We start from the raw sequence: 9,516 nt of genomic DNA, 5'->3' as shown, positions 1-9,516 counted from the left end.
AGGTCTGCTGCTTTGTCATAAAAGGGAGTTTCGAAGGGCATGTCTTGGGTGCGATCATACCAGCACTAATGCACCGGATCCTATCAGAACTCCGCAGTTAAGCGTGCTTGGGCGAGAGTAGTACTAGGATGGGTGACCCCCTGGGAAGTCCTCATGTTGCACCCTTTTTATTTTTTGCCCGCTTTTTTATTTTTTGATAATATTTATTTTTAATTTTTTGGCTTTTGGCTTTTCCTCTTCGGATAATTTTTTCCCCCCGAAAATAAACTGAGTCCGGAGACTGGCGGTGCCATGCCGCATAGCGGAACAGCGCGTTGAATCCTACGCCAGAACGGCCCCGGCAGCGCGAATGTCTCGGGCCGTCGCGGTCTGCTGCTTTGTCATAAAAGGGAGTTTCGAAGGGCATGTCATGGGTGCGATCATACCAGCACTAATGCACCGGATCCCATCAGAACTCCGCAGTTAAGCGTGCTTGGGCGAGAGTAGTACTAGGATGGGTGACCCCCAGGGAAGTCCTCGTGTTGCACCCTTTTTATTTTTTTCTCCACTTTTTTATTTTTTGATAATATTTATTTTTAATTTTTCGGCTTTTGGCTTTTCCTCTTCGGATAATTTTTTTCCCCCGAAAATAAACTGAGTCCGGAGACTGGCGGTGCCATGCCGCATAGCGGGACCAGCGCGTTGAATCCTACGCCAGAACGGCCCCGGCGGCGCGAATGTCTCGGGCCGTCGAGGTCTGCTGCTTTGTCATAAAAGGGAGTTTCGATGGGCATGTCATGGGTGCGATCATACCAGCACTAATGCACCGGATCCCATCATAACTCCGCAGTTAAGCGTGCTTGGGCGAGAGTAGTACTAGGATGGGTGACCCCCTGGGAAGTCCTCGTGTTGCACCCCTTTTATTTTTTGCCCGCTTTTTTATTTTTTGATAATATTTATTTTTAATTTTTCGGCTTTTGGCTTTTCCTCTTCGGATAATTTTTTTCCCCCGAAAATAAACTGAGTCCGGAGACTCGCGGTGCCATGCCGCATAGCGGAACAGCGCGTTGAATCCTACACCAGAACGGCCCCGGCAGCGCGAATGCCTCGGGCCGTCGAGGTCTGCTGCTTTGTCATAAAAGGGAGTTTCGAAGGGCATGTCATGGGTGCGATCATACCAGCACTAATGCGCCGGATCCGATCAGAACTCCGCAGTTAAGCGTGCTTGGGCGAGAGTAGTACTAGGATGGGTGACCCCCTGGGAAGTCCTCGTGTTGCACCCTTTTTATTTTTTGCCCGCTTTTTTATTTTTTGATAATATTTATTTTTAATTTTTCGGCTTTTGGCTTTTCCATTTCGGATAATTTTTTTCCCTCGAAAATAAACTGAGTCCGGAGGCTCGCGGTGCCATGCCGCATAGCGGAACAGCGCGTTGAATCCTACGCCAGAACGGCCCCGGCAGCGCGAATGTCTCGGGCCGTCGAGGTCTGCTGCTTTGTCATAAAAGGGAGTTTCGAAGGGCATGTCATGGGTGCGATCATACCAGCACTAATGCACCGGATCCCATCAGAACTCCGCAGTTAAGCGTGCTTGGGCGAGAGTAGTACTAGGATGGGTGACCCCCTGGGAAGTCCTCGTGTTGCACCCCTTTTATTTTTTGCCCGCTTTTTTATTTTTTGATAATATTTATTTTTAATTTTTCGGCTTTTGGCTTTTCCTCTTCGGATAATTTTTTTCCCCCGAAAATAAACTGAGTCCGGAGACTCGCGGTGCCTTGCCGCATAGCGGAACAGCGCGTTGAATCCTACGCCAGTACGGCCCCGGCAGCGCGAATGTCTCGGGCCGTCGAGGTCTGCTGCTTTGTCATAAAAGGGAGTTTCGAAGGGCATGTCATGGGTGCGATCATACCAGCACTAATGCACCGGATCCCATCAGAACTCCGCAGTTAAGCGTGCTTGGGCGAGAGTAGTACTAGGATGGGTGACCCCCAGGGAAGTCCTCGTGTTGCACCCTTTTTATTTTTTTCTCCACTTTTTTATTTTTTGATAATATTTATTTTTAATTTTTCGGCTTTTGGCTTTTCCTCTTCGGATAATTTTTTTCCCCCGAAAATAAACTGAGTCCGGAGACTGGCGGTGCCATGCCGCATAGCGGGACCAGCGCGTTGAATCCTACGCCAGAACGGCCCCGGCGGCGCGAATGTCTCGGGCCGTCCAGGTCTGCTGCTTTGTCATAAAAGGGAGTTTCGATGGGCATGTCATGGGTGCGATCATACCAGCACTAATGCACCGGATCCCATCATAACTCCGCAGTTAAGCGTGCTTGGGCGAGAGTAGTACTAGGATGGGTGACCCCCTGGGAAGTCCTCGTGTTGCACCCCTTTTATTTTTTGCCCGCTTTTTTATTTTTTGATAATATTTATTTTTAATTTTTCGGCTTTTGGCTTTTCCTCTTCGGATAATTTTTTTCCCCCGAAAATAAACTGAGTCCGGAGACTCGCGGTGCCATGCCGCATAGCGGAACAGCGCGTTGAATCCTACACCAGAACGGCCCCGGCAGCGCGAATGCCTCGGGCCGTCGAGGTCTGCTGCTTTGTCATAAAAGGGAGTTTCGAAGGGCATGTCATGGGTGCGATCATACCAGCACTAATGCGCCGGATCCGATCAGAACTCCGCAGTTAAGCGTGCTTGGGCGAGAGTAGTACTAGGATGGGTGACCCCCTGGGAAGTCCTCGTGTTGCACCCTTTTTATTTTTTGCCCGCTTTTTTATTTTTTGATAATATTTATTTTTAATTTTTTGGCTTTTGGCTTTTCCTCTTCGGATAATTTTTTCCCCCCGAAAATAAACTGAGTCCGGAGACTGGCGGTGCCATGCCGCATAGCGGAACAGCGCGTTGAATCCTACGCCAGAACGGCCCCGGCAGCGCGAATGTCTCGGGCCGTCGCGGTCTGCTGCTTTGTCATAAAAGGGAGTTTCGAAGGGCATGTCATGGGTGCGATCATACCAGCACTAATGCACCGGATCCCATCATAACTCCGCAGTTAGGCGTGCTTGGGCGAGAGAAGTACTAGGATGGGTGACCCCCTGGGAAGTCCTCGTGTTGCACCCTTTTTATTTTTTGCCCGCTTTTTTATTTTTTGATAATATTTATTTTTAATTTTTCGGCTTTTGGCTTTTCCTCTTCGGATAATTTTTTCCCCCCGAAAATAAACTGAGTCCGGAGACTGGCGGTGCCATGCCGCATAGCGGAACAGCGCGTTGAATCCTACGCCAGAACGGCCCCGGCAGCGCGAATGTCTCGGGCCGTCGAGGTCTGCTGCTTTGTCATAAAAGGGAGTTTCGAAGGGCATGTCATGGGTGCGATCATACCAGCACTAATGCACCGGATCCCATCAGAACTCCGCAGTTAAGCGTGCTTGGGCGAGAGTAGTACTAGGATGGGTGACCCCCTGGGAAGTCCTCGTGTTGCACCCCTTTTATTTTTTGCCCGCTTTTTTATTTTTTGATAACATTTATTTTTTTTTTTCGGCTTTTGGCTTTTCCTCTTCGGATAATTTTTTTCCTCCGAAAATAAACTGAGTCCGGAGACTGGCGGTGCCATGCCGCATAGCGGAACAGCGTGTTGAATCCTACGCCAGAATGGCCCCGGCAGCGCGAATGTCTCGGGCCGTCGAGGTCTGCTGCTTTGTCATAAAAGGGAGTTTCGAAGGGCATGTCTTGGGTGCGATCATACCAGCACTAATGCACCGGATCCTATCAGAACTCCGCAGTTAAGCGTGCTTGGGCGAGAGTAGTACTAGGATGGGTGACCCCCTGGGAAGTCCTCATGTTGCACCCTTTTTATTTTTTGCCCGCTTTTTTATTTTTTAATAATATTTATTTTTAATTTTTTGGCTTTTGGCTTTTCCTCTTCGGATAATTTTTTCCCCCCGAAAATAAACTGAGTCCGGAGACTGGCGGTGCCATGCCGCATAGCGGAACAGCGCGTTGAATCCTACGCCAGAACGGCCCCGGCAGCGCGAATGTCTCGGGCCGTCGCGGTCTGCTGCTTTGTCATAAAAGGGAGTTTCGAAGGGCATGTCATGGGTGCGATCATACCAGCACTAATGCACCGGATCCCATCAGAACTCCGCAGTTAAGCGTGCTTGGGCGAGAGTAGTACTAGGATGGGTGACCCCCAGGGAAGTCCTCGTGTTGCACCCTTTTTATTTTTTTCTCCACTTTTTTATTTTTTGATAATATTTATTTTTAATTTTTCGGCTTTTGGCTTTTCCTCTTCGGATAATTTTTTTCCCCCGAAAATAAACTGAGTCCGGAGACTGGCGGTGCCATGCCGCATAGCGGGACCAGCGCGTTGAATCCTACGCCAGAACGGCCCCGGCGGCGCGAATGTCTCGGGCCGTCGAGGTCTGCTGCTTTGTCATAAAAGGGAGTTTCGATGGGCATGTCATGGGTGCGATCATACCAGCACTAATGCACCGGATCCCATCATAACTCCGCAGTTAAGCGTGCTTGGGCGAGAGTAGTACTAGGATGGGTGACCCCCTGGGAAGTCCTCGTGTTGCACCCCTTTTATTTTTTGCCCGCTTTTTTATTTTTTGATAATATTTATTTTTAATTTTTCGGCTTTTGGCTTTTCCTCTTCGGATAATTTTTTTCCCCCGAAAATAAACTGAGTCCGGAGACTCGCGGTGCCATGCCGCATAGCGGAACAGCGCGTTGAATCCTACACCAGAACGGCCCCGGCAGCGCGAATGCCTCGGGCCGTCGAGGTCTGCTGCTTTGTCATAAAAGGGAGTTTCGAAGGGCATGTCATGGGTGCGATCATACCAGCACTAATGCGCCGGATCCGATCAGAACTCCGCAGTTAAGCGTGCTTGGGCGAGAGTAGTACTAGGATGGGTGACCCCCTGGGAAGTCCTCGTGTTGCACCCTTTTTATTTTTTGCCCGCTTTTTTATTTTTTGATAATATTTATTTTTAATTTTTTGGCTTTTGGCTTTTCCTCTTCGGATAATTTTTTCTCCCCGAAAATAAACTGAGTCCGGAGACTGGCGGTGCCATGCCGCATAGCGGAACAGCGCGTTGAATCCTACGCCAGAACGGCCCCGGCAGCGCGAATGTCTCGGGCCGTCGCGGTCTGCTGCTTTGTCATAAAAGGGAGTTTCGAAGGGCATGTCATGGGTGCGATCATACCAGCACTAATGCACCGGATCCCATCATAACTCCGCAGTTAGGCGTGCTTGGGCGAGAGAAGTACTAGGATGGGTGACCCCCTGGGAAGTCCTCGTGTTGCACCCTTTTTATTTTTTGCCCGCTTTTTTATTTTTTGATAATATTTATTTTTAATTTTTTGGCTTTTGGCTTTTCCTCTTCGGATAATTTTTTCCCCCCGAAAATAAACTGAGTCCGGAGACTGGCGGTGCCATGCCGCATAGCGGAACAGCGCGTTGAATCCTACGCCAGAACGGCCCCGGCAGCGCGAATGTCTCGGGCCGTCGAGGTCTGCTGCTTTGTCATAAAAGGGAGTTTCGAAGGGCATGTCATGGGTGCGATCATACCAGCACTAATGCACCGGATCCCATCAGAACTCCGCAGTTAAGCGTGCTTGGGCGAGAGTAGTACTAGGATGGGTGACCCCCTGGGAAGTCCTCGTGTTGCACCCCTTTTATTTTTTGCCCGCTTTTTTATTTTTTGATAACATTTATTTTTTATTTTTCGGCTTTTGGCTTTTCCTCTTCGGATAATTTTTTTCCTCCGAAAATAAACTGAGTCCGGAGACTGGCGGTGCCATGCCGCATAGCGGAACAGCGTGTTGAATCCTACGCCAGAATGGCCCCGGCAGCGCGAATGTCTCGGGCCGTCGAGGTCTGCTGCTTTGTCATAAAAGGGAGTTTCGAAGGGCATGTCTTGGGTGCGATCATACCAGCACTAATGCACCGGATCCTATCAGAACTCCGCAGTTAAGCGTGCTTGGGCGAGAGTAGTACTAGGATGGGTGACCCCCTGGGAAGTCCTCATGTTGCACCCTTTTTATTTTTTGCCCGCTTTTTTATTTTTTGATAATATTTATTTTTAATTTTTTGGCTTTTGGCTTTTCCTCTTAGGATAATTTTTTTCCCCCGACAATAAACTGAGTCTGGAGACTGGCGGTGCCATGCCGCATAGCGGGACTAGCGCGTTGAATCCTACGCCAGAACGGCCCCGGCAGCGCGAATGTCTCGGGCCGTCGAGGTCTGCTGCTTTGTCATAAAAGGGAGTTTCGAAGGGCATATCATGGGTGCGATCATACCAGCACTAATGCACCGGATCCCATCAGAACTCCGCAGTTAAGCGTGCTTGGGCGAGAGTAGTACTAGGATGGGTGACCCCATGGGAAGTCCTCGTGTTGCACCCCTTTTATTTTTTGCCCGCTTTTTTCTTTTTTGATAACATTTATCTTTAATTGTTTGGCTTTTGGCTTTTCCTCTTCGGATAATTTTTTTCCCTCGAAAATAAACTGAGTCCGGAGACTCGCGGTGCCATGCCGCATAGCGGAACAGCGCATTGAATCCTACGCCAGAACGGCCCCGGCAGCGCGAATGTCTCGGGCCGTCGAGGTCTGCTGCTTTGTCATAAAAGGGTGTTTCGATGGGCATGTCATGGGTGCGATCATACCAGCACTAATGCACCGGATCCCATCAGAACTCCGCAGTTAAGCGTGCTTGGGCGAGAGTAGTACTAGGATGGGTGACCCCCTGGGAAGTCCTCGTGTTGCACCCCTTTTATTTTTTGCCCGCTTTTTTATTTTTTGATAATAATTATTTTTAATTTTTCGGCTTTTGGCTTTTCCTCTTCGGATAATTTTTTTCCCCCGAAAATAAACTGAGTCCGGAGACTCGCGGTGCCATGCCGCATAGCGGAACAGCGCGTTGAATCCTACGCCAGAACGGCCCCGGCAGCGCGAATGTCTCGGGCCGTCGAGGTCTGCTGCTTTGTCATAAAAGGGAGTTTCGAAGGGCATGTCATGGGTGCGATCATACCAGCACTAATGCACCGGATCCCATCAGAACTCCGCAGTTAAGCGTGCTTGGGCGAGAGTAGTACTAGGATGGGTGACCCCCTGGGAAGTCCTCGTGTTGCACCCTTTTTATTTTTTTCTCCACTTTTTTATTTTTTGATAATATTTATTTTTAATTTTTCGGCTTTTGGCTTTTCCTCTTCGGATAATTTTTTTCCCCCGAAAATAAACTGAGTCCGGAGACTGGCGGTGCCATGCCGCATAGCGGGACCAGCGCGTTGAATCCTACGCCAGAACGGCCCCGGCGGCGCGAATGTCTCGGGCCGTCGAGGTCTGCTGCTTTGTCATAAAAGGGAGTTTCGATGGGCATGTCATGGGTGCGATCATACCAGCACTAATGCACCGGATCCCATCATAACTCCGCAGTTAAGCGTGCTTGGGCGAGTGTAGTACTAGGATGGGTGACCCCCTGGGAAGTCCTCGTGTTGCACCCCTTTTATTTTTTGCCCGCTTTTTTATTTTTTGATAATATTTATTTTTAATTTTTCGGCTTTTGGCTTTTCCTCTTCGGATAATTTTTTTCTCCCGAAAATAAACTGAGTCCGGAGACTCGCGGTGCCATGCCGCATAGCGGAACAGCGCGTTGAATCCTACACCAGAACGGCCCCGGCAGCGCGAATGCCTCGGGCCGTCGAGGTCTGCTGCTTTGTCATAAAAGGGAGTTTCGAAGGGCATGTCATGGGTGCGATCATACCAGCACTAATGCGCCGGATCCGATCAGAACTCCGCAGTTAAGCGTGCTTGGGCGAGAGTAGTACTAGGATAGGTGACCCCCTGGGAAGTCCTCGTGTTGCACCCTTTTTATTTTTTGCCCGCTTTTTTATTTTTTGATAATATTTATTTTTAATTTTTTGGCTTTTGGCTTTTCCTCTTCGGATAATTTTTTCCCCCCGAAAATAAACTAAGTCCGGAGACTGGCGGTGCCATGCCGCATAGCGGAACAGCGCGTTGAATCCTACGCCAGAATGGCCCCGGCAGCGCGAATGTCTCGGGCCGTCAAGGTCTGCTGCTTTGTCATAAAAGGGAGTTTCGAAGGGCATGTCATGGGTGCGATCATACCAGCACTAATGCACCGGATCCCATCAGAACTCCGCAGTTAAGCGTGCTTGGGCGAGAGTAGTACTAGGATGGGTGACCCCCTGGAAAGTCCTCGTGTTGCACCCCTTTTATTTTTTGCCCGCTTTTTTATTTTTTGATAACATTTATTTTTTATTTTTCGGCTTTTGGCTTTTCCTCTTCGGATAATTTTTTTCCCCCGAAAATAAACTGAGTCCGGAGACTGGCGGTGCCATGCCGCATAGCGGAAGAGCGTGTTGAATCCTACGCCAGAACGGCCCCGGCAGCGCGAATGTCTCGGGCCGTCGAGGTCTGCTGCTTTGTCACAAAAGGGAGTTTCGAAGGGCATGTCTTGGGTGCAATCATACCAGCACTAATGCACCGGATCCTATCAGAACTCCGCAGTTAAGCGTGCTTGGGCGAGAGTAGTACTAGGATGGGTGACCCCCTGGGAAATCCTCGTGTTGCACCCCTTTTATTTTTTGCCCGCTTTTTTATTTTTTGATAATATTTATTATTAATTTTTCGGCTTTTGGCTTTTCCATTTCGGATAATTTTTTTCCCTCGAAAATAAACTGAGTCCGGAGGCTCGCGGTGCCATGCCGCATAGCGGAACAGCGCGTTGAATCCTACGCCAGAACGGCCCCGGCAGCGCGAATGTCTCGGGCCGTCGAGGTCTGCTGCTTTGTCATAAAAGGGAGTTTCGATGGGCATGTCATGGGTGCGATCATACCAGCACTAATGCACCGGATCCCATCATAACTCCGCAGTTAAGCGTGCTTGGGCGAGTGTAGTACTAGGATGGGTGACCCCCTGGGAAGTCCTCGTGTTGCACCCCTTTTATTTTTTGCCCGCTTTTTTATTTTTTGATAATATTTATTTTTAATTTTTCGGCTTTTGGCTTTTCCTCTTCGGATAATTTTTTTCTCCCGAAAATAAACTGAGTCCGGAGACTCGCGGTGCCATGCCGCATAGCGGAACAGCGCGTTGAATCCTACACCAGAACGGCCCCGGCAGCGCGAATGCCTCGGGCCGTCGAGGTCTGCTGCTTTGTCATAAAAGGGAGTTTCGAAGGGCATGTCATGGGTGCGATCATACCAGCACTAATGCGCCGGATCCGATCAGAACTCCGCAGTTAAGCGTGCTTGGGCGAGAGTAGTACTAGGATGGGTGACCCCCTGGGAAGTCCTCGTGTTGCACCCTTTTTATTTTTTGCCCGCTTTTTTATTTTTTGATAATATTTATTTTTAATTTTTTGGCTTTTGGCTTTTCCTCTTCGGATAATTTTTTCCCCCCGAAAATAAACTGAGTCCGGAGACTGGCGGTGCCATGCCGCATAGCGGAACAGCGCGTTGAATCCTACGCCAGAACGGCCCCGGCAGCGCGAATGTCTCGGGCCGTCGCGGTCTGCTGCTTTGTCA

The 9,516-nt window shown here is 49.5% G+C and overlaps 24 non-coding genes and 2 pseudogenes across 24 annotated transcripts; all 26 read left to right on the top strand.

The window, feature by feature from the left end:
* Positions 1-46: 46 nt before the first annotated feature.
* LOC149764607 (5S ribosomal RNA) lies at positions 47-165 on the top strand. Its single transcript, XR_016407527.1, has one exon. It is a non-coding gene; the product is annotated as a 5S ribosomal RNA (ribosomal RNA).
* A 246-nt stretch (positions 166-411) lies between these two features.
* Positions 412-530, top strand: LOC149764606 (5S ribosomal RNA). Its single transcript, XR_016401178.1, has one exon. It is a non-coding gene; the product is annotated as a 5S ribosomal RNA (ribosomal RNA).
* A 248-nt stretch (positions 531-778) lies between these two features.
* Positions 779-897, top strand: LOC149764605 (5S ribosomal RNA). Its single transcript, XR_016405975.1, has one exon. It is a non-coding gene; the product is annotated as a 5S ribosomal RNA (ribosomal RNA).
* A 246-nt stretch (positions 898-1,143) lies between these two features.
* LOC149764604 (5S ribosomal RNA) lies at positions 1,144-1,262 on the top strand. Its single transcript, XR_016405770.1, has one exon. It is a non-coding gene; the product is annotated as a 5S ribosomal RNA (ribosomal RNA).
* Positions 1,263-1,508: 246 nt separating this feature from the next.
* LOC149764603 (5S ribosomal RNA) lies at positions 1,509-1,627 on the top strand. The gene has a single exon (XR_016411232.1). It is a non-coding gene; the product is annotated as a 5S ribosomal RNA (ribosomal RNA).
* A 246-nt stretch (positions 1,628-1,873) lies between these two features.
* On the top strand, positions 1,874-1,992 carry LOC149764602 (5S ribosomal RNA). The gene has a single exon (XR_016401177.1). It is a non-coding gene; the product is annotated as a 5S ribosomal RNA (ribosomal RNA).
* A 248-nt stretch (positions 1,993-2,240) lies between these two features.
* Positions 2,241-2,359, top strand: LOC149764601 (5S ribosomal RNA). The gene has a single exon (XR_016405974.1). It is a non-coding gene; the product is annotated as a 5S ribosomal RNA (ribosomal RNA).
* A 246-nt stretch (positions 2,360-2,605) lies between these two features.
* On the top strand, positions 2,606-2,724 carry LOC149764600 (5S ribosomal RNA). The gene has a single exon (XR_016405769.1). It is a non-coding gene; the product is annotated as a 5S ribosomal RNA (ribosomal RNA).
* A 246-nt stretch (positions 2,725-2,970) lies between these two features.
* LOC149764599 (5S ribosomal RNA) lies at positions 2,971-3,089 on the top strand (annotated as a pseudogene).
* A 246-nt stretch (positions 3,090-3,335) lies between these two features.
* LOC149764598 (5S ribosomal RNA) lies at positions 3,336-3,454 on the top strand. Its single transcript, XR_016411231.1, has one exon. It is a non-coding gene; the product is annotated as a 5S ribosomal RNA (ribosomal RNA).
* Positions 3,455-3,699: 245 nt separating this feature from the next.
* On the top strand, positions 3,700-3,818 carry LOC149764597 (5S ribosomal RNA). The gene has a single exon (XR_016407526.1). It is a non-coding gene; the product is annotated as a 5S ribosomal RNA (ribosomal RNA).
* A 246-nt stretch (positions 3,819-4,064) lies between these two features.
* LOC149764596 (5S ribosomal RNA) lies at positions 4,065-4,183 on the top strand. The gene has a single exon (XR_016401176.1). It is a non-coding gene; the product is annotated as a 5S ribosomal RNA (ribosomal RNA).
* Positions 4,184-4,431: 248 nt separating this feature from the next.
* Positions 4,432-4,550, top strand: LOC149764595 (5S ribosomal RNA). The gene has a single exon (XR_016405973.1). It is a non-coding gene; the product is annotated as a 5S ribosomal RNA (ribosomal RNA).
* A 246-nt stretch (positions 4,551-4,796) lies between these two features.
* On the top strand, positions 4,797-4,915 carry LOC149764594 (5S ribosomal RNA). Its single transcript, XR_016405768.1, has one exon. It is a non-coding gene; the product is annotated as a 5S ribosomal RNA (ribosomal RNA).
* Positions 4,916-5,161: 246 nt separating this feature from the next.
* LOC149764593 (5S ribosomal RNA) lies at positions 5,162-5,280 on the top strand (annotated as a pseudogene).
* A 246-nt stretch (positions 5,281-5,526) lies between these two features.
* On the top strand, positions 5,527-5,645 carry LOC149764592 (5S ribosomal RNA). Its single transcript, XR_016411230.1, has one exon. It is a non-coding gene; the product is annotated as a 5S ribosomal RNA (ribosomal RNA).
* A 246-nt stretch (positions 5,646-5,891) lies between these two features.
* Positions 5,892-6,010, top strand: LOC149764591 (5S ribosomal RNA). The gene has a single exon (XR_016407525.1). It is a non-coding gene; the product is annotated as a 5S ribosomal RNA (ribosomal RNA).
* Positions 6,011-6,257: 247 nt separating this feature from the next.
* Positions 6,258-6,376, top strand: LOC149764590 (5S ribosomal RNA). The gene has a single exon (XR_016412581.1). It is a non-coding gene; the product is annotated as a 5S ribosomal RNA (ribosomal RNA).
* A 246-nt stretch (positions 6,377-6,622) lies between these two features.
* Positions 6,623-6,741, top strand: LOC149764589 (5S ribosomal RNA). The gene has a single exon (XR_016411229.1). It is a non-coding gene; the product is annotated as a 5S ribosomal RNA (ribosomal RNA).
* Positions 6,742-6,987: 246 nt separating this feature from the next.
* Positions 6,988-7,106, top strand: LOC149764588 (5S ribosomal RNA). Its single transcript, XR_016412352.1, has one exon. It is a non-coding gene; the product is annotated as a 5S ribosomal RNA (ribosomal RNA).
* A 248-nt stretch (positions 7,107-7,354) lies between these two features.
* LOC149764587 (5S ribosomal RNA) lies at positions 7,355-7,473 on the top strand. The gene has a single exon (XR_016407149.1). It is a non-coding gene; the product is annotated as a 5S ribosomal RNA (ribosomal RNA).
* Positions 7,474-7,719: 246 nt separating this feature from the next.
* Positions 7,720-7,838, top strand: LOC149764586 (5S ribosomal RNA). The gene has a single exon (XR_016408318.1). It is a non-coding gene; the product is annotated as a 5S ribosomal RNA (ribosomal RNA).
* Positions 7,839-8,084: 246 nt separating this feature from the next.
* Positions 8,085-8,203, top strand: LOC149764585 (5S ribosomal RNA). The gene has a single exon (XR_016403152.1). It is a non-coding gene; the product is annotated as a 5S ribosomal RNA (ribosomal RNA).
* Positions 8,204-8,449: 246 nt separating this feature from the next.
* On the top strand, positions 8,450-8,568 carry LOC149764584 (5S ribosomal RNA). Its single transcript, XR_016403579.1, has one exon. It is a non-coding gene; the product is annotated as a 5S ribosomal RNA (ribosomal RNA).
* Positions 8,569-8,814: 246 nt separating this feature from the next.
* Positions 8,815-8,933, top strand: LOC149764583 (5S ribosomal RNA). Its single transcript, XR_016407148.1, has one exon. It is a non-coding gene; the product is annotated as a 5S ribosomal RNA (ribosomal RNA).
* Positions 8,934-9,179: 246 nt separating this feature from the next.
* On the top strand, positions 9,180-9,298 carry LOC149764582 (5S ribosomal RNA). Its single transcript, XR_016405767.1, has one exon. It is a non-coding gene; the product is annotated as a 5S ribosomal RNA (ribosomal RNA).
* Positions 9,299-9,516: the final 218 nt, after the last annotated feature.

This window comes from Phoenix dactylifera, chromosome 4 (assembly GCF_051530095.1).
Source record: "Phoenix dactylifera cultivar Ajwa chromosome 4, Ajwa_hap1_PhDact_Kaust_v1.1, whole genome shotgun sequence".
In the NCBI taxonomy this organism is placed as follows: Eukaryota; Viridiplantae; Streptophyta; class Magnoliopsida; order Arecales; family Arecaceae; genus Phoenix; species Phoenix dactylifera.
This window is presented reverse-complemented; position numbering and strand designations above follow the sequence as displayed.